Source organism: Dipodomys merriami, unplaced genomic scaffold (assembly GCF_024711535.1).
Source record: "Dipodomys merriami isolate MVZ:Mamm:240054 unplaced genomic scaffold, mDipMer1.0.p SCAF_319, whole genome shotgun sequence".
NCBI lineage: Eukaryota > Metazoa > Chordata > Mammalia > Rodentia > Heteromyidae > Dipodomys > Dipodomys merriami.
In genome coordinates, this window is record NW_027204704.1 from 1,049,015 (window position 1) to 1,073,871 (window position 24,857).

At 38.7% G+C, this 24,857-nt stretch overlaps 1 protein-coding gene and 1 non-coding gene across 2 annotated transcripts in view; both read right to left on the bottom strand.

Annotated features, from left to right (window-relative positions):
• The window catches only part of LOC138841398 (zinc finger protein 84-like), a 130,379-nt gene that overhangs the window by 74,901 nt on the left and 30,621 nt on the right, over positions 1 to 24,857 (bottom strand). The window lies entirely within an intron of this gene.
• On the bottom strand, positions 16,042 to 16,148 carry LOC138841403 (U6 spliceosomal RNA). Its single transcript, XR_011376413.1, has one exon. It is a non-coding gene; the product is annotated as a U6 spliceosomal RNA (small nuclear RNA).

The window sequence follows — 24,857 nt, forward strand, 5'->3', positions numbered from 1 at the left end:
TTGTCCTGATACTTGAACTCAAGGTCTGGAAAATGACCATGAAATTATTTGGTTCAATGATAATGTTGTACCACTTAAGCCACACCTCCCCTTCCAGCTACTTTGGCTATTTTATTGGAGATAAGTCTCAGACATTCTTTTACCAATGGCTTCATTTTGTGATCCTTGTAGGGATCCATCATGTGCATCCCAGGGGACCACAAGCAGGCACAGGAGAAAGATTATTATAAGGTTTACTAGAAGGACCATATTTCCCAGGAGAGGGAGCACATGCATGTGTCTGTCTTCAGGTAGCCACAGGAGCAGGGGGCAGGAAGTTAGGTAGGTGCATGCTCAGGTAGGTGTGGGTAGAGGGAGAGAGTGGTCAGCAGTATGGAGGGAACTCTAGGTCTGGGAGGAGCTCGTCTTGGTGGAGCTGAGGAGCAAAGGTGTGGATAATATTAACTTTCCTCAGATCTCAGTCTTCTGAGAAGCTAAGATTACAGCCATTAGACATGAGAGCCCAGTTACAATGTCCTCTTTTAAATTCAGATTATATTCTAATAAAATAAGATGAAATAGAAAACTTGACAATTTTGAGGCAGATTGTTCAGTCACTAATGTGGATGAGGACAGTCCAAATCCCCAAACACACAAAAATATCCCACTTTGAAATGTGTAACACTCCTCATCTTAAGTATTGTGAATGTGAACATTTAGGCTACAATAAATACGTTTTAAGTTTTCTCTTTTTTTGGGGGGGGGTCTAGTCGTGGGGCCTGAACTCTGGGCCTGGATGCTGTCCCTCAGTTCTTCAGCTCAAGTCTAGCCCTCTAACCACTTGAGCCATAGTGTCATTTCCGGCTTTTTCTTTTTGCTTATGTGGTGCTGAGGAATGCAACCCAGAGCCTCTGGCATGCAAGACAAGCATCTACCAGTGAGCCACCTTCCCAGCTCCACTTTAATTTTTCAAAGAAAGAAAATATTCTTATGATGTAGAAAACGCCAGTACTAATGTGCAAACACTTCTTTTAAAAGATTCATATTGTGTTTCCTATCAAAAACAACCTCACTGAAGTAAACAGAATAAATCTTTGCACTTTTTGTAAATGTCACTGTAAAGTTCATGTATTTTATATTAACAATTACCATTGTGGGTAAATGGGAAAAAAAGACAGAACGCTGGATAATAGAATTTCCTGTGTCATCAACCAACAAGTATAAGCAAAAGCACATCCCTATATAAGTTGTTTCTTTTAAATTTTATGGATCTACATTTTGGTGTGTATTTTCTGTTAATATTGTTTAGTAACACATAAGGCTTTAGTCTTCTGTGGATTTGTCATTACTGGATACTTTAATGTTCTACTTGATTCCGGAATGTTTCTTCTCCCATAAGAAGGCTTTATGCTTTTCCAGCCCACCTATCATCATGTTCTGAGCAGGAACTTCTAGGGTAAAATCACACAGGTTCTTTCTGACTCTCATTTGGCTTCTCTCCAAGCCATGGTTCCAGAATCTTTATTCATTGTCAACAGCAAGAAAGAATGGCAGGATCTCTGATGAGATTCTTTTATTTCTCACTGTTTGACATTCCATTTTATGAATCTAAGTGTTTCCAAGATTGAAGAACATTAAAAAAAAAAGATTCAGCTTCAGGAACATGTTTCTAAAAAAGCTAAAGATGGCTTGGAGATTTAGCAGATTATCAAAACTTGCCTTCTAAGTTAAGAGCAGATTTGCTTTAGTTTGTTTCTCATTTTTTATTGTGAGGACAAAGTGGTCCCACTTGTTATGTGATTCAATGACACCTAGGAGGTAACTTCTCATGGAAGGCAAAGGTTGGCTAGAAACTGGTCAGACATCACATTCTCATACACACATTAGACTATCCTAATGAAGTTTTACTGGATTTGCTGAAATAGTGTGTTCAAACATAACTTTGATTGTCGTACAGGACTGAGTGTGTTACAAGTACTTCAATTGTCTCTGTAAATACTCTTGGACTGCTTTGTGGTATTTGTCTTTCTTGAAACTTAGGCTGTATTTTTGATGGTATTTATAGAAATCTCTGTTTTTCTCTAAGGTATGTACAAGTGTAGCTGGACCATATTTCTATGTAATTCTATATTAAGTTCTTTTTAGGACTCTTTGTGCCATCTTTGATACTTTTACATACTTGAGAGAAATGCACCAAGGTTCACATTGTTGTCACAACTTTCCTAGGTTTTGTTGGAGTTTGGAAGGATTTTTGGTATTTTTTTTAAAACTATGGCCATACTAACATGTGTAAAATAGTTATTTTATTGTAATATTGATTTGAATTATTCTCATGACCATTGATTCTACTTTTATATTTTAATCAGCTATTTGTGTATGTCCTTTTTAGAAAAGTCTCTTCAATCTTTTTCCTATTTTAAAATTAGATTTTGTTGTGTGGGGGTTACTTGTAGGATTTTCTTTATATTTTCTTATTCAGATTTGTTAGAAATCTATTTAAAGACATATGTAAATATTTTCTCCTACCATGCTTTTGCTTCTTCCTTGATAGTTCTTTTCATTATACAAGATTATGATTATGTGCACTTAATCTTGTTTGTTTTTTTCTTTTTTGGTTTTGTATTTATTTTTTAATTTTTACTTATTCATTTTCTTGGCTTTGTTTTGTTTTGTTTTGTTTTGTTGGTCAGTTCTGGGGCCTGAACTCTGGGCCTGGGTGCTATCCCTCAGCTATTCAGCTCAAGGCTAACACTCTACCACTTAAGCCACAGCACCCACTTCTGACTTTTTCTGCTTATGTGGTACTGAGTAATGGAACCCAGGGCCTGATGCATTCGAGGCAAGCACTCTACCACTGAGCCACCTTCCCAGCCCTTATTCATTAATTTATTTATTGTCAGTCATGTGGCTTGAAGTCTGGGTCTGAGCTTGTGCCTCAGCCCATCAGTTCAAGCCTAGCACTCTACCATTTGGGCCACTGCACCACTTCTGGCTTTCTGGTGCTTCATTGGAGATAAGATTTCACAGGTTTTCCTGCCCAGGCTGGCTTTGAACCATGATCCTCAGATCTGACTCTCCTGAGTAGTTAGGATTCCAGGTGTGAGCCCCGAAAGCCTGGCACTTGTTTGTTTGCCTCTTTGTTGCATGAGTCACTTTTGGTGTCCTATTTAAGATTTACTGTCAAATCTAATGCCAGAAGGCTTTCTTCCTCTCCTGTTTTCTCCTCCTCCTTTCCCTTTTCCTCTTTTTCCCTTCTCTCCAGTACTCTCTTGTCTCCTCTTCTTCCACCTTTTCCCTGACTTTTGGCTTCCCTTCTCTCTCTCCTCCACTCATTTTCTTTTCTCTTTATGTCTGAGATGAAGACTTGCCAGTTTTCACAACCATTAGGTTTCTAATTAAAAACACATGTAATACACATAACTCAGACTCCACCATAGGTTTCTAGAGCTACTATTGGAGCTTGAACTCCAGGTCTCACAGTCAGTCAGCTTCCTAACTCACTGTTGGCACTATCACTGGAGCCATACCTCTAACCTGTTCATTAGCTGCTTAATTTGAGTTGTCTATCTAAGCTGGCTTCCAGACCTCAGTTTCCTCCTTAATAGTTAGGGTAAAATGACAGTCTTGAACGCCAGAAGTGCTTGTCTTGTTTTTTCTTACCTCAACATTTAACATTAACACTTAATTGAATACTACAATGAAACAGATTATTGTTATTGGTTTATGTAGAATTAATATTCAACCTAAATTGAAATAGTTTATCTTTCCATTTAAGTGTTGCATTATATGTCTAATAATTGAAACTGTTCTTCTAACTATGGTAGATTTTGATCACCAAGCAAATGGTTTATGCTAGAGGTATTATTTTATTATTAATGTAATTTAATGTTATTATGGAGGTAATGCATACAGAGATTAATACTTTTATTTTTATACAGTGTCTTCCATTCCTTCACTCTCTCCCAATCCCTCCCTCCTATCTCTACTCTTGAGTTGTATACTATATTTTCATCTGCCTATATCCCTCAAATTCTATGGCTCTGCCACACCCTCCAGAAGATATACATGTGAATACACCATACATAATTGAAAGCACTTGTATTTATTTCACAACTTAATTAAGAGAGTGGCTCCCTTTAATATTCTATAAATCATAGTGATAGCATACATTTGTTACAGATCCATTCTAGTTTCCTTCTGTTTGTTTTACTGATAGATCACTAGAAACATATTGTTGGATTTTATTGTGTTTATAACATAGATTTCTTTCTCATACTGATTTCTGAAGAGCTAAAGTAACTCTATTTTAAGATCAAGCCCCTTGAGCTGTGCTGCGCTCAGAGTAACCACCAAAGAGAGCTGTGCTGCCAAAGGAAAAAATAGTTCTCAGAAAAACCACAGGTTGCCACCAACCCTGCCCAACCTTAAGGAACAGAACAGTTGCCCAGGTGTTCCATCAGAAAAAGGGAAGTACAGTCCGGGTGTACTTAAAACCCCTGAACTTATGAACTTGTTTGTGTGGAACCCCCCTGAACTTGCTTGTGTGGAAACCCCCTAAACTTGTGAACTTGTTTAATACTATAAAAGTTGTACTAATTTTGTGCTCGGGGCCTCTTAGCATTACCAGTTACTGAGTGCACGGAGGACCAAGCTCAAGTTTGCAAAAAATGACTCTTTGTTGTTTGCATTGTTTGTGGTCCCTGGTGGTCTGTGAGGGGGCATCTGAAACCAGGTACTTCAATTTCTAGACAATTTGTCTTCAGATCTATTCTCAGTGTGTCTGTCTTGGTAAATATAACAGCATAGTGCTTTATAAACAGCATTTAGATAAAGATAATGCCTTCCACATGTGTGTGTGTGATGACCATTTATCTGGTTGTTCAGTCATTAAGAGGAGTATTAGATGCCAGGCCCCGGTGGCTCACACCTGTAATCCTAGCTACTCAGGAGGCTGAGATATGAGGATCACAGTTCAAAGCCAGCACGGGCAAGAATGTCCATGAGACTCTTATCTCCAATAAAGCACTAGAAAACTGGAAGTGGCAGTGTGGCTCAAGTGGTAGAGCACTCACCTTGATATCAAGTTGAGGGATAGCATGCAAACCCTGAGTACAAGCCCCACAACCAACAAAAAAAAAAGAGGAGTATTAATTCTACAATCATAATTATAGATTAAAGAAATTAACATTCTTTGGCCTTTTAACCATACCTTTGTACACTACTTTTCAGAATAAAATTTTTATTATATAGATTGATGATATACCTGTTATTATCAATGCTCTGTATCTGTGGTAACACAATTTGTGCTGATGTTTATTTCCTCTCATATTATCAGTATTTTACTTTTCATTATTGCTTTTTGCTTCAGGTATCATTATTGATTTATTTTGATTTCTTAATAATTAATGTATATTTCTTTGGATGGCTTATTGAGTTTTTTGAGTATATTTTCTTCAGTTTAAATCAGAAATTACCTGATATATTTAGTATTTTTGGATTACAATATAAATATGATTTCATTTTAGTAATTACTTTGCTATTTATTATGTTTGCTATTTATTATGTCTCATCTGATTCTTCTTTCTTAGTTTGCTTTCATGTAACCTACAGACAGCATTCTATACAGTGCAAATCACCTGTAATATAATTTCAGGCAATCTTCTATACACTGCAAATCACCTCTGATACCTATTACATTTTAAATCCTACTAAATAGTTGTTATACTGCATGGTTCATGATAATGCCAGTTTTATCAAAGACTCCATGTTTACTATAGGTGCCATACTTTGTCAAGTATTTTGGTTCTATGGTTTGTTGAATCTGTGAAACAAACAAATATGTAAGTCCTAATATACTCCTTTGAAAATGCTACTAGAGGGGCTGGGAAGGTGGCTCAGTGGTAGAGTGCTTGCCTTTCATGCATGAGGCCCTGGGTTCGATTGCTCAGCACCACATAAACAGAACAAGCTGGAAGTGGTGCTGTGGTTCAAGTGGTAGAGCAGTAGCCTTGAGCCAAAGAGATAAGGGACAGAGCCCAGGCCCAAAGATCAAGCCCGGTGACTGATGAAAAGAAAAAAGAAAAAAATGCTCTTATACAGTAGCTGTAACCTAATCTTGTAGTTTGACTGTTTCTTTAATAAAGAAGTAACCCCAAGCAAATCGTTTAAATGGGGATGCAGGTGGACCCATTGCAACAATGAGATATACAAGTCGTTATGTCAAAAAACGACCTTTACAACTTTGGTGGCGGGGGAGGATTGGGTAGGAGGGTCGGGGGAATGGGCAGTGATGGGAAGGGGAAACTAAGGAGGAGGCTACAATGCTTGATAAGAAATGCTCATTATCTTGCCCATGTAATTGTAACCCCTCTGTACAGTATTTTCACAATAAAAATAAATAAATAAAATCTAAAAAAAAAAAGAAGTTACCACAAATTTTGTGTACAGAATAAAGACCATCCTTAGGATGAAGCACAGAACTTCTAAATATGTAAAACATGCATCATAATTGTTGCTATACTATAGAACTGCAAGAAAGTAAATTTCCCAAACAGTCTGATTTTCTTATGACAGACATAGGTAGTTAAGTTACTGGAGGTACTGCATTGCATTATTACTAGGTACTCTAAGAGTTTACAATATTGTCACAATACTAGCCTATGACATTATATAATATAGTTACTTTTCAATGGAATAATTCCATTGAAAATCTGAATCAATTACACTTTTTAATTTTTTGTTGGTATTCTTTGAACACTGGTCCTCATATTTGCCAGGCAAGTACAGTACTAATTAATGCATATTACTAATCCACATACTTTGTTTTGATTACACTTATTTTTTTATTGAATCTTCATGCTTTATGAATCATGAATATGGTGCTGTGTTTTCCCTTCACAAATCATTTTAGACAGATTACATTAAATATATGTTCTATACATTCCTTTATATTACCTACACATTTATAATTTTCATGTGTAGTTTCATGTTGACATTTTCTGATTGTCTTGAAGCAGGATAAATTTCTTGTAACACTTTCAGAGAGAGATGTGTTATTTCCTGAAAATAGCCATAATTTGCATTTTTAGAAGTGTGAATTGACTAAGAAAGAAAAACTTAAACACAGAAAAATATTATTTTCCATCATAAAATATCATTATTACTTTCATAATACCTTAGAGAGAAAGGCATATAATTCTCATAAATCAATTCCAACTTTGCTATTTTAAAATCTTAAATTTAAAAAGATAATGTGTCATCTTTACAATGAAGAGTTTTGGGATATCAATTAAGTTTTTGTATTTTTTTTCCTATGAATCATTTTAGAGGTGCAAAAAAATAGATGCTGTGATTAAGTCTTTCCAGGATAAATCTCTGTGTGAAATAGTCACAACTACTGATACAGTTGAAGGAAGAGTGTGATTAGGAACAACTTTTATTTTGAGCTCAAAATATAAGGAAGAGCTGACTAGGACTAATGGGAACCCTGAAGGATGAGGACTGAGGATTTCAGTGAACCTAATGAGATGCATGCCCAGGGTGTCTACTGAAGTTGAAGAACCCCACAGATATTTTGAGCATTTTTATCCAAAATTGTGAGAATCCAAATGAGCTGCAACATTTGAATATGGTAGAGAATGGAAGGTAGTACAATAAGAGACCATATTCTTTAGACAGTATTGGAGGACACTCCAGTAAACATAATGAATATAGAGAAGAGTGTGATAATTCTACTGTCCTTGCCCAAGAAATATTTCAGGGAGGGAGGGAAATACCTGAATGTACTGTATGTGCAAAATCATTCCATTTAAGACCTACAGTAGGGCTGGGAAGGTGGCTCAGTAGTAGAGCACTTGCCTTGCATGCCTGAGGCCCTGGGTTTAATTCCTCAGCACCACATTAGCAAAAAGAAAAAAGCCAGAAATGTCACTATGGCTCAAGTGGTAGAGCACTAGCCTTGAGCTGAAGAGCTGAGGGACAGCACCCAGGCCTAGAGTTCAGGCCCCCATGACTGGAGCCAAAAAAAAAAAAATACCTACAGTCAGTTCACATAAAAAAATGTACACAGGAGAGAATCTTTATATTTGTACTGGATTTGCAAAATCTTTCAATAAGGACATACACCTAACAAAACCTCAGAGGATGTATCCACAGGAGAAGCTTGATGAGCATCAGCAGTGTCCAAAATCTATGTCTGAGAAAACAGAACTGATTTTCCCTCCACAAGAGCCCACAGTAGAGAAACCCTATAAATATGAGGAATGTAAGAAAATTTGATGTACAAGTCAGTTCTCAGCACGCACCACAGAATTCACACAGAAGAGAAACCTTATTTTTTATTTTATTTTTATTTATTTGTTTTTTTGGGTCTGGTCGTGGGGCCTGAACTCTGGGCCTGGGCGCTGTCCCTCAGCTCTTAAGCTCAAGGCTAGTGCTCTACCACTTGAGCCAAAGTGCCACTTCCGGCTTTTTTCTTTTTGCTTATGTGGTGCAGAGGAATTGAACCCAGGGCCTCATGCATTCAAGGCAAGCGCTCTACCACTGAGCCACGTTCCCAGCCCAAAACCTTATGAATGCAAGAAATGTAGAACTCACTTTTGCATCAGAGAGCACACAGGAGACCAAAATTATGAATGTAACAAATGTGGAAAGTCTTTCCACCATTAAGTCAAACCTTCATGTTCATCAGAGAATGAACATACAACTATCAGGAAAGTAGAAAGTCTTTCAACTGGAAGGTACAACTTGCATTTCATCAGAGAACACATAAAGAAGAGAAACCTTATGATTGCAACAAATGTGGAAAATCCTTCAGGCAGAGGTCACAGCTTTGCAGCCATAATAGAATTCACACAGGTGAGAAACCTTATGAATGTAACAAATGTTGAAAGTCCTTCTCCTGGAATTCAGATTGCAACACACATAAGAGAATTCACACTGGAGAGAAACCTTATGAATGTAACAAATGTGGAAGTCCCTTCAGATTGAAATGAAAGCTTACTTTGCATCAGAGAACACACATGAGAGAAACCTTATGCATGTAAGAAATGGGTAAGTCCTTCACCCTGAATTCACACCTCCATTCACCTATGAGGATTCACACACCTGAGAAACCTTAGGAATGTAATAAATGTGGGAAGTCTCACCTGGAAGATAACTCATTTTGCATCAGAGAAACCAAACAGGTTACAACAAGTCTTACAGCTTGAACTCAGAGAGTAGGCACTTTACATTTTTTAATTGGGCTTGGGTCTTGAACTCTGGGCCTGGGCACTGTCCATGAGCTCTTCAGCTCAACGCTACTGCTCTACCACTTGAGGAGCCTCACCACTTCGGGTTTTCTGAGTTGTTTATTGCAGATAAGAGTCTCCTAATCTTTTCTTGCCCAGTCTTGCTTTGAACCATGATCCTCAGATCTCAGTCTGCAGAGAAGGTAGGATTAGAGGCCTGAGACACTGGTGCCTAGCAACACTTTCCTGAATCATTTCTTCTCAAGGCTAACAATGCTCTACCACTTGAACCATAGCTACACTTGCACTTTCTTGTGATAAAGACAAGAGTCATAAGCATTTGGTTTTGGATTAGTAACCAAATGGACTTCAGTGCTTACTTTATATTTAATTAATCACTAGTGATGAGCCTCTTATGATTGATTCACTCTTAGCCCATTGTTTTGTTCTGCTGAGTGAGTTATAATGAAACACCAGAGTCCCTGATGTGTTTTCTTACTTTCCTAGAGGGTGAAAGGGAGTTCTCAGGAGGATGAACGTCCCCCTTCCACCACTACTATTCCTTTCTCCAGCTCCCTTTTGATAGTTGTACAAAAACACAATTAAGACATAGTAGCAGTAAAAAAAAGTAATGTAAAATATTGGAAATATGTTAAAAATAAAGTGCAGAAGCTAGCTAGAAGATGGTTACAGGAATCCATAAATTGAGAGACACTAACAGATAGATGTAGGATTGTTCTTAGATATTCGATAGGTAAAATACAGGTAAAAAGTGATCCTCATCATTTTGTATTCCACAAATAAGTAAATACAGTATTTTGAAGTATAACTGGATGTTGATCCATCATGCCTACAATCCTAGCTACTCTTGAGGCTGAGCTCTGAGGATCACAGTTCAAAGCCAGCCTGGGCAGGGAAGTCTGTGAGACACATCTCAATTCATCACCAGACAAGCAGAAATGGTGCTGTGGCTCAAGTGGTAGAGTGCTCACCTTGAACTGAAGAGCTCTGGGACCACTTAGGACCTTTAGTTCAAGCTCAGGACCAGCACAAAAACAAACAAAAAATTCATTACTAAATACCACAAATAACATAGTACGTGTAATAATATTTAAAGGTGCTGGACACAAGTGTCTCATGATGGTAATCCTGAGATCTGAGGATTGAGCTTTGATCCAGCCCTTTCAGAAAAGTCAATGAAACTCTTATCTATAATACATCGCCTAAAAATACAGGAGTAGAAAGAGTGAAAGAGCCTTAAGATAAAATGGTCAGAGATACCACCCAGACAATGAGATCAATACCTAATATTGGTACTATTAATGTGATATATGGAAATAAATGCCAGTTTTAATAAGTGGGTGGAATTGTGCAAAAATGCATACTGGCTCATGTAATTTTCACCCATATATATATATATATATATGTATATATATATATACATATATATATATATATATATATCGATACGTGTGTGTGTGTGTGTGTGTATAAAATCTTCAGAAAAAAATTTTAAGAATGAAAAAACAACAGAAACATAGAATAAGTTCTCCTGTGGATGTAGGTAGCAGTTGGAACAGGGAGGGTGAGCAGACAGGGTAAAGGAGGTGAATATGGTTTTTAAAAAGTGTTTGTGTAGGTGTGTGTGTGTGTGTGTGTGTGTTATGTTTATCAATGAAACTTGCTGACATTGGTTTTTTTGTCTTCATTTACTCATTTGTTGTTGTTGTTGATGATGTTGTTTGATATTCCTGGGGCTTAAACTCAGGGCTTAAGAACTGTTCCTGAATTTTGTTATGCTGAAGACCTCCACTCTCCCACGTGAGCTACAGCACCACCTCTAGGGGTGTTTGGTGGTTGTTGTTGTTTATTAGATACTGAGAAATCAAACCCAGTGTTCCATGTATGCTAGGCAAGCACTTTATCACTAAGCCATATTGCCAGCCCCAACCACACTATTTTAAGAAAGGGGGCGGGGCTGGGAGTGTGGCTCAGTGGTAGTGTGTTTCCCTTACATTCATGAGGCACTGGTTTTCATTCCTCAGCAGCACATCAGCTGAAAATTCATTGTGACATATCACCAATTAAATGCTAAAAGACTAGAAGTGCCGTTGTGGCTGGAAGTGGTAGCATGCCAGCCTTTAGTGAAAAGCTTAGGGAATATGTCAGGCCCTCCCTGAGTTTAAAGTTCTCACACAACAATTGAAAGAAGAAACAAATGGTCCCAAACAAACAAAAACCTAATTACTTGCTCATTGCCTTTGTTTTTCTATTTTTCTTTGTAGTTGTAACTGAATACTTCATGTCATCCCATTTTCTACTTTCTTCCTTTCACTTTGGGGGACTGAACCTTGGGAATTGCACATGGATAGTACATACCAACACATTCTTTCTTCTTTTAACATAAAAAGTCAGCTTATAGGACAGGGAAGGTGGCTAAGTGGTACAGTGCTTGCATCACATGAATGAGGAGCTGGGTTCTATACCTCAGGTTCACATACCCAGAAAAAGCCAGAAGTGGTGCTGTGGCTCAAGTGGTAGAGTGCTACCCTTGAGCAAAAGCAGCTCAGGGACAGCACCTGGGCCCTGATATCAAGCCCGAGGACAAGCAAAACAAAAAGTCTGCTCATTGAAATTAGTAAATGCTTCCTCTGCAATAAGTGGCTTTAGTTCACTTCCAATAGTACTGTCTTTCCAGTGATTGCAGGGGACACTCACAGAACAGACCTTATGCCTCTGCTGTCACTTATAAACTAGCTGTCGTACAACAGTAAGCATCAACAGATACATTTCTGCCCTTATTATTTTGAACACAATGGGATTTGTAAGGGTAGGTAAAAATAAGTGAAGAAAACCATTCCTTTTCACTTATTTGTTGTGATTGTAATGGATCTATCTTGCTGTGCACTCAAGTCCCACATTCTTGTCATTTGAGTTCTCTCTGAACTACTTTTCAATTTGTTTTCTTCTTAGGACACACACAAACACACACGTCCTGAAGAATTTGTACGAGTACACCTAACAATTGTTTTACTACGAATGCTTCTTGTCCACAAGCCATTGTATCATCTACATAGGACAAGACTATTACATTAGGCCACTGACTTGTCTTACAGGTCCCTGTGTCCACAGTCAGCCCTGTAAGAAACATATGCACAACTTGGCCCATGCTGCACGTGCCATGCTGTGGTGGTGATGGACTGATGGGTAGCACAGGCCCTGCTGTGGGCTTCTCACTCCTGTCCCATGGGGCTTGCCAGACTGGTCTCTTGCATGAAGACTTTGGCACTGCCCTCCTCTCCTCAGCTGGTTCCTTACCAAACTTTTCTTTTTCTGTACCTTCCATTTTGAGTTCTAGCCTAGACCATGAGCCCAACCAACTTCCACCACACCAGATAAAGTCTCCACATCAAACTTTTTGTAAGAAATATTTAAGTTAGAATGTTTTGGCTGGGATTTGCTCAGACTTCATATGCAAGTGAGGCAAAAGATGGTTGACTGTGGATGCTCCAGGTAGTCATGTACTCAAAGTACTGAGACTTCTATAACAAGAACTTTGTACAAGGGTGTAAGTGATCCAGAAAACTTAAAGAATAAAATTTAAAAGAAATTCAATATTCATTGATGGAACAAAAAAATGTACACTTAATGTTAACCTAATTCTGGGAGGAAAAATGACCTAGAATTTGAGAATCATAAAGATATAAGTGTTCAAGGTAATGCAAGGGAGTCTTGGGTGGTCCGTGAGGGTCTAGTGAAAATCCTATGATAGCCTTGTTCAGTATCCACTGTGCTCAGTATCCCAGCTTCTGTCCCTTCCAGTCACTCTGAGGTGCATCATTCCAGGTTAACCTGAGGAAGAAAAAAGGTTCACCTGACATCCTGCTCTCTCATTGGGGTCAAGATTGCTTGGGAACTGGAGGTTCTTGGATAAATACTTAGATCTCTGGAGAGCAGACTCTTCAGGGTCATGACTTTGGGTCATATTAACTGACCCTGATGATGATAACACAATTTTCTATAACATAAATATGATTTTATTTGTACACTTTATCCAGTAACATTCAATAGATGGCTGTTGAAAATAATCTAATTTAGAGCTGAAATCTTCATACAAAAGCTGAACTCTTCTAAGGCCTAACTTTGGAAATTACTACAGGATGAAAGTTGTGGTAGGACCCTTGACATTCTGAAAAATTATATAACTTAACCCACTCTTAGTGATTGGGTCTAGGGTGAATATGTACCCAAGTCATGGTTCACCACTTCTCTTCTCAGGACATAGGAGCTTTTAGAATGAGCTGAAACTAAATATCCTGTCACTCACCCCTTGGAGTGGCCTTGAAATAAAGTGCAATCAGAAAGGGAAAAACAACAAAAATGCTTAAATACATCTGACAGATCAGACTGAAAAGAGTATTTCTCCTGCATCTATGTGCACCTAGTACAAGACCACAGTCTTCTCGTTCAGATATATTGGTATTCTAGGATCTTAAATCAACACTATTTGCCTCCTTCATTTCTTATGATACTGTTTCAAGTATACTGAAATATTTGGCCACATTTTATATGTTGAGATCTTTCATTGAAGGTCTCATTCCACTCCATACAGACATGGACCACATTGTCCTACAAAGTAACTTGAACCTCTGCAAGGACCTATGAACTAGTCAGAAACATAAAGGTATATGCACGTCCATTCACATGACAAAAGATACCCAAATATTCGTGACAATCTATCTTTACCCTGGCTTATAAGACATTTCAATATCAAATTCAATTGAGGGACAATGACTATACCCTATGGAGTACATTAGGCTTACACAGGAATGATAACTTTTCTGCACAAGGGACAAAGAGCCCATTTTAAAAAATATCTTCCCTGGCTTTGGAGTTTTTCTACTCAGGCCTGGGTACTGTCCCTGAGCTTTTTAAATAAGTAACCAAAAGTAATGATAGTCTATCAACTTGATTCACAGCACTACTTGTGGGAAATTTGGTGATAATTGGCACTAACACCTTCACAGCATTTCCTACCTAGTTTGCCTTTCAATTGTTATCCTTAAAACTCATACTCTTGAGCAACTAAGAATTCAGATGTATAGCACCAGTGGCCTGTTAGATCAGTAGATCTGAACTACTTGATTCAAGCAGGAGTCATGGTTTCCACACAATAGGATATAAATTTTATAACATCATATAGACATATGCAAAGGTCCTTTTGCAATCACTTGGTAAAGGACTGTTTACCTATCATTCTGTAAACCACATCCAAATTCTTCTACTAAGTATTTAGAAGAATGTATTGTTTGCACAGGTCATATTAGTAGCCCTCAGGTTGAATTCAGGGGGAAAATTTGTAAGTCTTCCTTTACCTTCCATGACAGATGCCCTTTTGTATCACTCAATTTTCACCTTACAGTCTTGCTTCTCTGCCTGGGCATTTCTAGACTAATTTTTATAATTACATGTCACAAGGAGCAAACAAGATAGGCACATATCACCAGATCCACCCTTTTATTGTTTAAGATACCATTTTCATGAAGGTTTTGCATAGGATGGCCTACAAATATTACCGTTCTAATTTAGCTTCCTGAGTAGCTAAGATTCCACACTTGAGGGAGTGTAACTGGCTAGTTTTTAATTGCTGGTCTTATATTAAGTGAGCAGTAAGTCTCTTAAATTTTGAGCTTAACCAAAAGTATTGGTGAAGTGATAGTAATAAAAATGATTAAAGCAATAATTAAATATGTTATCATCAGACCTATGTTGAATGAATGAGGTATTTTGGTTCCCGCCTTTTAATTTCAGCTATATGACAGGCCTAGGTAGAAGGACTCCAGTCTGTGAACCATCCCTTCTCAGAAAGCATCCAGTGTGTAAAGATGGGAGAATGAGCTATTTCCAAATGCCTGGTGTATAAGCCTCTGTGTGTGTTTGTGTGTGTGTGTGTGTGTGCCACAAGTAGGAAGGCCAAGGGCACAAGTGCCTCCCAATCCCTCCATTTTTGTACTAGGCCTGTATAGACCACCAGAAGGGTGAACAGTGTGAGGGAAGGAGTTAAGCTAGCAACCTAGCTAAATCTGGCAGTGTGAAGTCCACTGTCCTTATCTTGTAAATGGAATCGTGGCCAGGATTTAAGGATTCTCTTTGAACAATAAAAACAAATACTGAAATTGTTGAAGGCACAGGAAGCCTGAGGTGAAGCACTGAATGAAACCTCTTGTTCCAAGAGAGAGAAGATTTCTTCAGAAAAGCCCACAGGGCTCATGCTTTGATTCCTAGCTTTTATGGAGGCCAAGATGAGAGAATCTCCTTTGAAGTCAGCTCTGGCAGAAAAGACAGTAGAAATATCTCTACTTAACCACCAAAAATCAAGATGTGGCACAAGTGGTTGAGTGATAGTGTTGCTTTAAAAAAAGAGAAAATATCAAGTATGTTAAATCAGTTCCTGAGGTGAAGACCTCATATTGTCACAAAAACATTTGTTCATGAAAGTGTGAAAGTAGAGCTCTTCATGGAAGCAAACAGCTCTGGACTTATCTAGAATGACTGGCTTATATAGGATCTGGAGTCTTGGTCTTGGTTTACTAATTAAGAACTTTCTGATGTAACACAGACATTTTTTCTAAATGCATCCAGGCTATGTTTAAATACATAACTATACAGAGGGATCTATCTTGGCTCTAGAAATGCTAACTTTAGGTCCAACTTTGTGTTTATGTAAATGAAGACAGCATATTTGTTGTAAGGTGAATTATCCCAGAAGTCACATTTTTTATTGTATAAATGATGTAATTAGGCTCTTGGTACGTTTAGAACACTATTTTGTAAAAATATGGAACGTTTCACGAATTTGTGTGTCATTCTTAAACAGGGACCATGCTAATCTTCTCTGTATCGTTCCAATTTCAGCCAATGTGCTGCCAAAGTGAGCACAGAAGCCATATTTTGGAAGATGGAATACTGGAATCTTTATTACACCGGTAGCAGTCTGCAAGCAGCCCGTTGTAACAAAGTATTGCTGTCCACAAATACACTTAGACAGCTTGGCAGCAGGCCAGAAAGGGAAAAAAAAGAATAAAAACAATACCAACAAACCAATACAGTACTGAATTGGGAATTGGGACACCATGATTACCAGAGACAAGCCAGGAGACAGGACACAGGACAGGATCACAGAGACATGTGGCATGGTGTCTGGTGCCACTGATGGTCCAACCTAAATAGGGCCGGAGCAGGGGGCAGGTCCACAGGAAACTCCCAGTCCCAAGCACTGGAATAACAGATTGAGTAACATATCAGCCAAATGCTCACCCCTGCTTCCAGGGATCCAGGCACATCCATCATCTGGGAGGCAGGTGATGAATCTTGTCATTTCCTTCCGCGAGCATGAATACAAGATGGCAGACCCAACCATCTATCTTGTGGCCAATATGGCACCAGCCAGGCCTGACCTCCTTACTTAATATTACTGATTTTATTAAATCACTTTATTAAATTTTACAGCCTCTGCATCATTTTCTAAATAGATAAAGAGTATACTTCTTGTAAAAGCCATTTTTTTACTTTTTTTTTTGTTGTTGTGAAAATACCAAACCCAAGGGTTACAATTACAGGAGCAAAGTAATGAGTACACTTCCTATCTAGCATTGTTGCCTCCTCCTTTGTCTCCTCTTACCATCCCTGCCCTCCCATCTCCCACACCCCCCACCAAACTTGTAAAATTCATTTTACAACATAAAATCTTGTACTTTTCATTATTGGAATGAGTACACCTATATCTCTATTTAAACAATTTTTCCCTTCCCCTCCACAAATTATATCAATATCAAATACAGTGAAAACAAGGATTATACCATGGTAGAGACATACAAAGCAACAAAGAAATCATCATATATATATATATATATATATATATATATATATATATATATATATATTAGCAACAATAGGAAGCAAGAAAAAACATTGGTGTCCTTATCTTCAGTTTTATTTCCCCTAACATCAACTTATCTAACCGTTTCTGCTTGTCTCACACACATACCAGTTATTATAAGGGAAACCATGGAACCTATGTTTCTTTGGGCCTGGCTTACTTCACTCAATATAATTTTTTCCAAGTCTTTCCATTTCCTAATAAATGGGGCAATTTCATTCTTACTGATGGAGGCATAGAATTCAATTGTGTGACACATTTTCTTGATCCATTCATCTACTGAGGTGCATCAGGGTTAGTTCCATATATTAGCTATGATAAATAATGTTGCAATAAATGTAGTCATTCTGGTAGCTTTAGGATATTCTTGTTTGTGATCATTTGGGTAAATGCCCAAAAGTGGGATTGCTGCATCACAGGAGAGCTCTATGTGTAGTCTTTTGAGGAACTTCTATAAATCTAAAATATACCTGGAATACAAAAAATGAAATCCCCCAACAACACATCCTCAAAGAAACAACTGCCTAATAAATAGGTGGGCTAAAGTCTTAAAGAGAAAATTCTCTGAAAAGGAAAGGGTGGCCAATAGACAAATGAAGAAATGTTCAACATCCCTAGCCATAAAAAAATGCAAATCACAATATTGAAATACCACCTACATTTTGGGGTGTATTTTCTGTTAATATTGTTTAGTAACACTTAAGATTTCACTCTTCTGTGGATTTGTCTTTAGTGGATACTTTAATGCTCTACTTGATTCAGGAATGTTTCTTCTCCCATAAGAAGGCTTTATGTTTTTCCAGCCCACCTATCATGTTCTGACCAGGAACTTCTAGGGTAAAATCACACAGGTTGTTTTCTGACTCTCTCATTTGGCTTCTCTCCAGGCCATGGTTCCAGAATCTTTACTCATGGTCAATAGCAAGAAAGAAGAAAGGATCTCTGATGAGATTCTTTTATTTCTCACTCTGTTTGACATTCCATTTTATGAACCTAACTGTGTCCAAGATTGAAGAACAGAAAAAAAAAAAAAAGATTCAGCTTCAGGAACATGTTTCTGAAGAAGCTAAAGATGGCTTGGAGATTTATCCAATTATCAAATCTTGCCTTCTAAGTTAAGTACAGTTTTGCTTTAGTTTGTTTCTCATTTTTTAATGCAAGGACAAAGTTGCCTCACTTTTTATGTGATTCAATGACACCTAGGAGGTAACTTCTCATGGAAAGTAAAGGTTGGCTAGAATCTGGTCAGCCATCACAGCCTCGTACATAACATTAGACTATCCTAATGAAGTTTTAATGGATTTGCTGAAATAGTGTGGTCAAACAGAACTTTGACTGTTGTATAGGACTGAGTGTGTTATAAGTACTTCAATTAATCTCTGTAAATACTCTTGGACTGCTTTTTGGTATTTGTCTTTCTTGACTCTTAGGCTGTATTTCACGGTAATTATAGAAATCTGTTTTTCCCAAAGGTATGTACAAGTGTAGTAGTACTAGATGATATTTCTATGTAATTCTATATTCGGTTCTTTTTAGGACTCTTTGTCCCATCTCTGATAGTTTTACATACCTGAGGGAAATGCACCAAGGTTCACATTGTTGTCACAACTTTCCTAGCTTTTCTTAGACTTTGGAAGGATTTTTGTTGTTTTGTTTAAAACTACGGCCACACTAACATGTATAAAATAGATACTTTATTGTAATTTTGATTTGAATTTGTCTCCTGATTATTGATACTACTTTTACATTTTAATCAGCTATTTGCATATGTCCTTTTTAGAAAAGTCTCTTCAATATTTTTCCCATTTTAAATTAAATTTTTTGTGGGGGGTTTACTTGTAAGATTTTCTTTATATTTTCTAATTCAGATTTGTTAGGAATCTATTTAAAGACATATGCAAATATTTTCTCCTACCATGCTTTTGCTTCTTCGTTGATAGATCTTTTCAGTATACAAAGTTTTCATTGTATGCACTTAATCTTGTTTTGTTGGTATTTATTTTTTTGTTCACTTATTTATTTACTGTCGCTCATGGGGTTTGAACTCTGGGTGTGAGCTTGTACCTCAGCCCTTCAGTTCAAGGCTAGCACTCTACCACTTGAGCCATGCCTGCACTTCCACTTTCTTTGCTGATAAAAACAAGAGTCATAAGCATTTGGATTTTGATTAGTAACCCCAAAAGGATTTCAGTGCTTACTTTATGTTTAATTAACCACTAGTGATAAGCCACTTGGATTGATTCACTCTTAGCCCATTTTGTAGTTCTGCTGAGTGAGTTATAATGAAACACAGGTGTGCCTGATGTGAAGAATTTGTTTTTTCTCACTTTTCTAGAGGCTGAAACTTAGTTTTCAGGAGGATAAGCCTCTCTCTACCACCACTACTATTCCTTGCTCCAGCTCCCTTTTGATCATTGTACCAAAACAAAATTAAGACATGGTAGCAGCACAGAAATGTAATGAAATCATTAGAAATATGTTAAAAAATTGAAGTGCACAAACTAGCTAGAAAATGGTTACAGAAATCCATGGAATGAGAGACACAAAGAGACAGAAGTAAGATTGTGCTTAGATATTCGATAGGTCAAATACAGGTAAATAGTGATCCTCATCTTTTTTTTTTTTTTTTTTGCAGTCCAGTCATGGTGCATGAACTCTGGGCCTGGGCACTGTCCCTCAGCTCTTCAGCTCAAGGCTAGCGCTCTACCACTTGAGCCACAGCACCACTTCTGGCTTTTTTCTTTTTGCTTATGTGGTCCTGAGGAATCGAACCCAGGGCCTCATGCATGCAAGGCAAGCACTCTACCACTGAACCACCTTCCCAGCCCCATTTTGTATTGCATAAATAGGTAAATACATTATTTTGAAGTACAACCAGATGCTGATGGATCACGCCTGCAATTGTAACTAGTCTGGAGGCTGAGATCTGAAGATCACAATTCAAAGCCAGCTTGGGCAGGGAAGTCAGTGACACTCTTATCCCCAATTAATCACAGGAAAAACAAAAGTGGTGCTGTCACTCAAGTGGTAGGGTGCTCACCTTGATCTGAAGAGCTCTGGGACAGCTCTGGGACCATTAGTTCAAGCCCAGGACCAGCACAAAAACAAACAAAAGTCCACTACTAAACACCACAAACAACATAGTGCATGTAATACTATTTAAACGTGCTGGACAAAAGTTTCTCATGGTGGTAAACCTAGGATCTGAGGATTGAGTTTTCATCCAGTCCTTTCAGAAAAGTCAATGAAACTCTTATCTATAATTAATCACCTAAAAATCTACAAGTAGAAATGGTGATAGAGCCTTAAGGTAAAATGGTAAGGGATAGCACCCAGACAATGAGATCAATACCTTACATTGGTACATTTTAATGTGATATAGGGAAATAAACGCCAGGTTTAATAACTGGGTGGAATTGTGCAAAAATGCATACTGGCTTATGCAATTTTCACTCATATATATAATCTTCACAATAATTTTTTATGAATGCACAAACAACAGAAACATAGAATAAGTTCTCCAGTGGATATAGGTAGCAGTTGGAGCAGGGAGGGTGAGCAGACAGGGAAAAAGAGGTGAATATGGTTTAATAAATGTGTATTTGTGTGTGTGTGTGTATCTATGTGTGTGTTTCTGTGTTGTGTTTATCAATGAAACTTGCTGACATTGGGTTTCTTGTTTTCATCTACCATTTCATCGTGTTGTTGTTGTTCTTGTTTGACATTCCTGAGGCTAGAACTCAGGGCTTGAGAACTGTCCCTGAATATCATTATGCTGAAGGCTACCACTCTACCATTTGAGTTACAGCACCAGTGCTTCTAAGGGTATTTGGGGGCTGTTGTTGTTTATTAGGTACTGAGATTTCAAACTTAGTGCTCCATGCATGCTAGGCAAGCACTTTATCACTAAGCCACAGTGCCAGCCCCAACCACACTGTTTTAAGAAAGGAGGCAGGGCTGGGAGTGTGGCTCAGTGGTGGAGTGCTTGCCTTGCATACATGAAGCACTGGTTTCTATGCCTCAGCACCACATCAGCAGAAAATTCATTGTGACTTCTCACCAATTAAATGCCAGAAAACTAGAAGTGACATTCTGGCTGGAAGTGGTAGCATGCTAGCCTTTAGTGAGGGAATATGCCAGGCCTTCCCTGAGTTTAAACCCCACAGCTAAGAACTGAAAGAAAAAAGAAACAATCCCAAACAAAAACCTAATTACTTGCTCATTGCCTTTGTTCTTCTATTTTTTTTTTTTTTTGTAGTTGTAACTGAATACTTCTTGTCATTCCATTTTCTACTTTCTTCCTTTCACTTTGGGGGGTTGAACTTTGGGACTTGCACATGGAAAGTGGATACTGCCTACCAACCTATTCTTTCTTCTTCTTCTTCTTCTTTTTTTGGGGGCACGGTCGTGGGGCCTGAACTCTGGGCCTGGGCGTTGTCCCTCAGCTCTTCAGCTCAAAGCTAGCGCTCTACCACTTGAGCCACAGCGCCACTTCCGGCTTTTTTCATTTTGCTTATGTGGTGCTGAGGAATCGAACCCAGGGCCTCAGGCATGCAAGGCAAGTGCTCTACCACTGAGCCACCTTCCCAGCCCCTATTCTTTCTTCTTTTAACATAAAAAGTCTGCTTATAGGACAGGGAAGGTAGCTAAGTGGTACAGTGCTTGCATTGCATGAATGAGGAACTGGGTTCTATTCCTCAGATTCTCATACACAGGAAAAGCCAGAAGTGGTGCTGTGGCTCAAGTGGTAGAGTGCTACCCTTGAGCAAAAGCAGCTCAGGGAAAGCACCTGTATCCTGAGTTCAAACCAGAGGACCAGCAAAACAAAAAGTCTGCTCATTTAAATTAGTCAATGCTTCCCCTGCAATTTAAAAGACAAACTTACAAGTGACATAATTTCACTTTCAATAGTATTGTCCTTATTTCCAGAGAGTTCAGGGGCTGCATACAGAAGAGACCCTATGCTTCTGCTGTCACTTATAAAGTAGCTGTTGTACAACAGTAAACATCAACAGAAACATTTCTGCCTTTATTATTTTGAACACAAAAGGATTTGTAAGGGTTGGTAAAAATAAATGAAGGAAACCCTTCCTTTTCACCTATTTGTTGTGATCGTAATGGATCTTTTTTGCTGTGCACTCAAGTCCCACACTTGTCATTTGAGTTATCATAGAATTCCTTTTCAATTTCTTTTCTTCTTAGGACACACACATTCACACATTATTACTTCATCTAACAATGTTTTACTACCAATTCTTCTAGTCCACAAGCAATTGTCTTATCTACATAGGACAAGACTATTACATTAGGCCACTGACTGCTCTGACAGGTCCCTGTGTCAACAGTCAGCCCTGCAGGAAACACGTGTGCACCTTGGCCCATGCTGCAGGTGCCGTGCTGTGCTGGTGGACTGAGGGGTAGCACATACCCTGCTCTGGGCTTCTCACTCCTGTCCCAAGGGGCTTGCCTGGTTGGCCGGTTGCATGAAGACTTTGCCAGAGCCCTCCTCTACTCAGCTGGCTCCTTACCAAATTTTTCTTTCCTGTACCTTCCACTTTGAGTTCTGGCATAGACCATGAGCCCAACCAACTTCCACAACATCAGATGAAGTCTCCACATCAAACCTTTGGTAACAAACATTTAAGTTAGAATGCACATATAAAGTTTTGGCCGGTGTTTTTGGGTCTGGTCGGGGGCCTGAACTCTGGGCCTGGGCACTGTCCCTCTGCTCTTCAGCTCAAGGCCAGCGCTCTACCACTTGAGCCACAGCACCACTTCCGGCTTTTTTCTTTTTGCTTATGTGGTGCTAAGGAATCAAACCCAGGGCCTCATGCATGCAAGGCAAGTGCTCTACCAATGAGCCACCCACCCAGCCCCAAGGCCAGTTTCTTAATGTTTGTAGTAGTTAAGGTTCAAACCTTGGGCCTCACCCATGTAGAGCACGTGCTTTACTCCTGAGCCACCATCCCCATCTCTAGAGTAGTAGACAGTAACGTTTTTAATATGGTTGAACAATTTTGTGTGCATCTGTGTGGCCTGCAGCTGAATTCAGGGCTTGAGGGCTTTCTGAGCTTTTTTTCCTCAAGGCTAGTGCTCTAATCCTTGTGCCACAACTCAGCTTCTACCTTGTTTTATAAACTCAGATTTTGTGCTTGTTGAATTTCCTTGCCCAGAGCTCACTACCTCTTATCCCATGTCCACAACTCAGCTTTTTTGGTGGCTAATTGGAGCTAGTCTTGTAGGCTTTTCTGTCTCGGTGGCTCTATTTCTTGATCTTCACATCTCAGTTCATGAATATCTAGACTTAGAGGCAAACACCACCTTTGGCTGTTTCTTTACTTTTATGTCTGTTGCAGCATAAAACAAGATGAAATTTCAAGTGCTCAGCTTTACAAAAATATGTCTACTTCTATGTGGACCAGTATGTATATATAAAGAGGATACTAAGCACATTCCCTGGCTCACCATTGCTATGAGCATTCTTTACAATAACCTAGCAGTATTTTATCTATGTGCACATGTATGCATGCATGCTTGAATGTGTGGATATATACAAACATCCATATATGCACACAAACAGAAACTTAGTTTGGAGGCAGGATCTTAGTATGTAGGTTGGGTTGCTCTCAAACTAGCGAACTTCCTGACTTCACCTCTTCAATTAAAATTATAAGCCTACTCCATCACAATTGGTTTACTGTTATTTGAAATGAGTTCACTGCCATCCTCAAATGAATAGTGACTTAACGAAATACCCCCACAACCCTATTACATCTAAGAGCAATTCTTTCTTTTGGGGGGGGGGGGTCTGGTCGTGGGGCCTGAACACTGGGCCTGGGCGCTGTCCCTCAGCTCTTCAGCTCAAGGCTAGCGCTCTACACTTGAACCACAGCACCACTTCCGGCTTTTTTCTTTTTATTTATGTGGTGCTGAGGTATCGAACCCAGGGCCTCATGCATGCAAGACAAGCACTCTACCACCAAGCCACCTTCCCAGTCCCTAAGAGCAATTCTTAAAAAGTGAATTTTGCCAGGTGCTGGTGGCACACACCTATAATCCTACTCAGAGAGATCTGAGGATCATGGTTCAAAGCCAGCCAACAGAGAAAACTCTGTGAGACATCCTATTTCCTATAAACCACCAGAAGATCAGAAGTGGCATTGTGGCTCAAGTGGTAGAGCAATAGCCTTGAGCTTAAGAGCTGCAGGACAGTGCTCAGGTCAAGTTCACGCCCCACAACTGACACATATGTGTGCATTTTACACATGTATACACACTATATTAATTTCTATACATCACAAACATCCAATTTTAAGGCTTGAACTCATTGCCTCAGGGCTGTTCCTGAGCTTTTCCCAAGGCTACTGCTCTACCAGTTGAACCACATCTCTAATTCTACTTCCCACATTTGTGGTGATTATTTGGGGATAAGAATCTTATGGAATTTTATTCTGAGGCTGGTTTCAAGGCTCAATCCGCAGACATCAGGTTTATAGTCATGAGTCTCCTGTGATCAACAGCTTTAGATATTTTTACTTACATGTGTTAGGTTATTTCTGGTATTTAGGATGGGTGTGCATTGCCCTTCCCATGGACTATGAGAGTTCCCATGGTGTTCATTACACTGCATACAGCTGACATGTTGCTCATCATCTGATTTTTAAAATGAGAAATAGTATTTTACTGATGTTCCAATCTCAAGAAGCTAT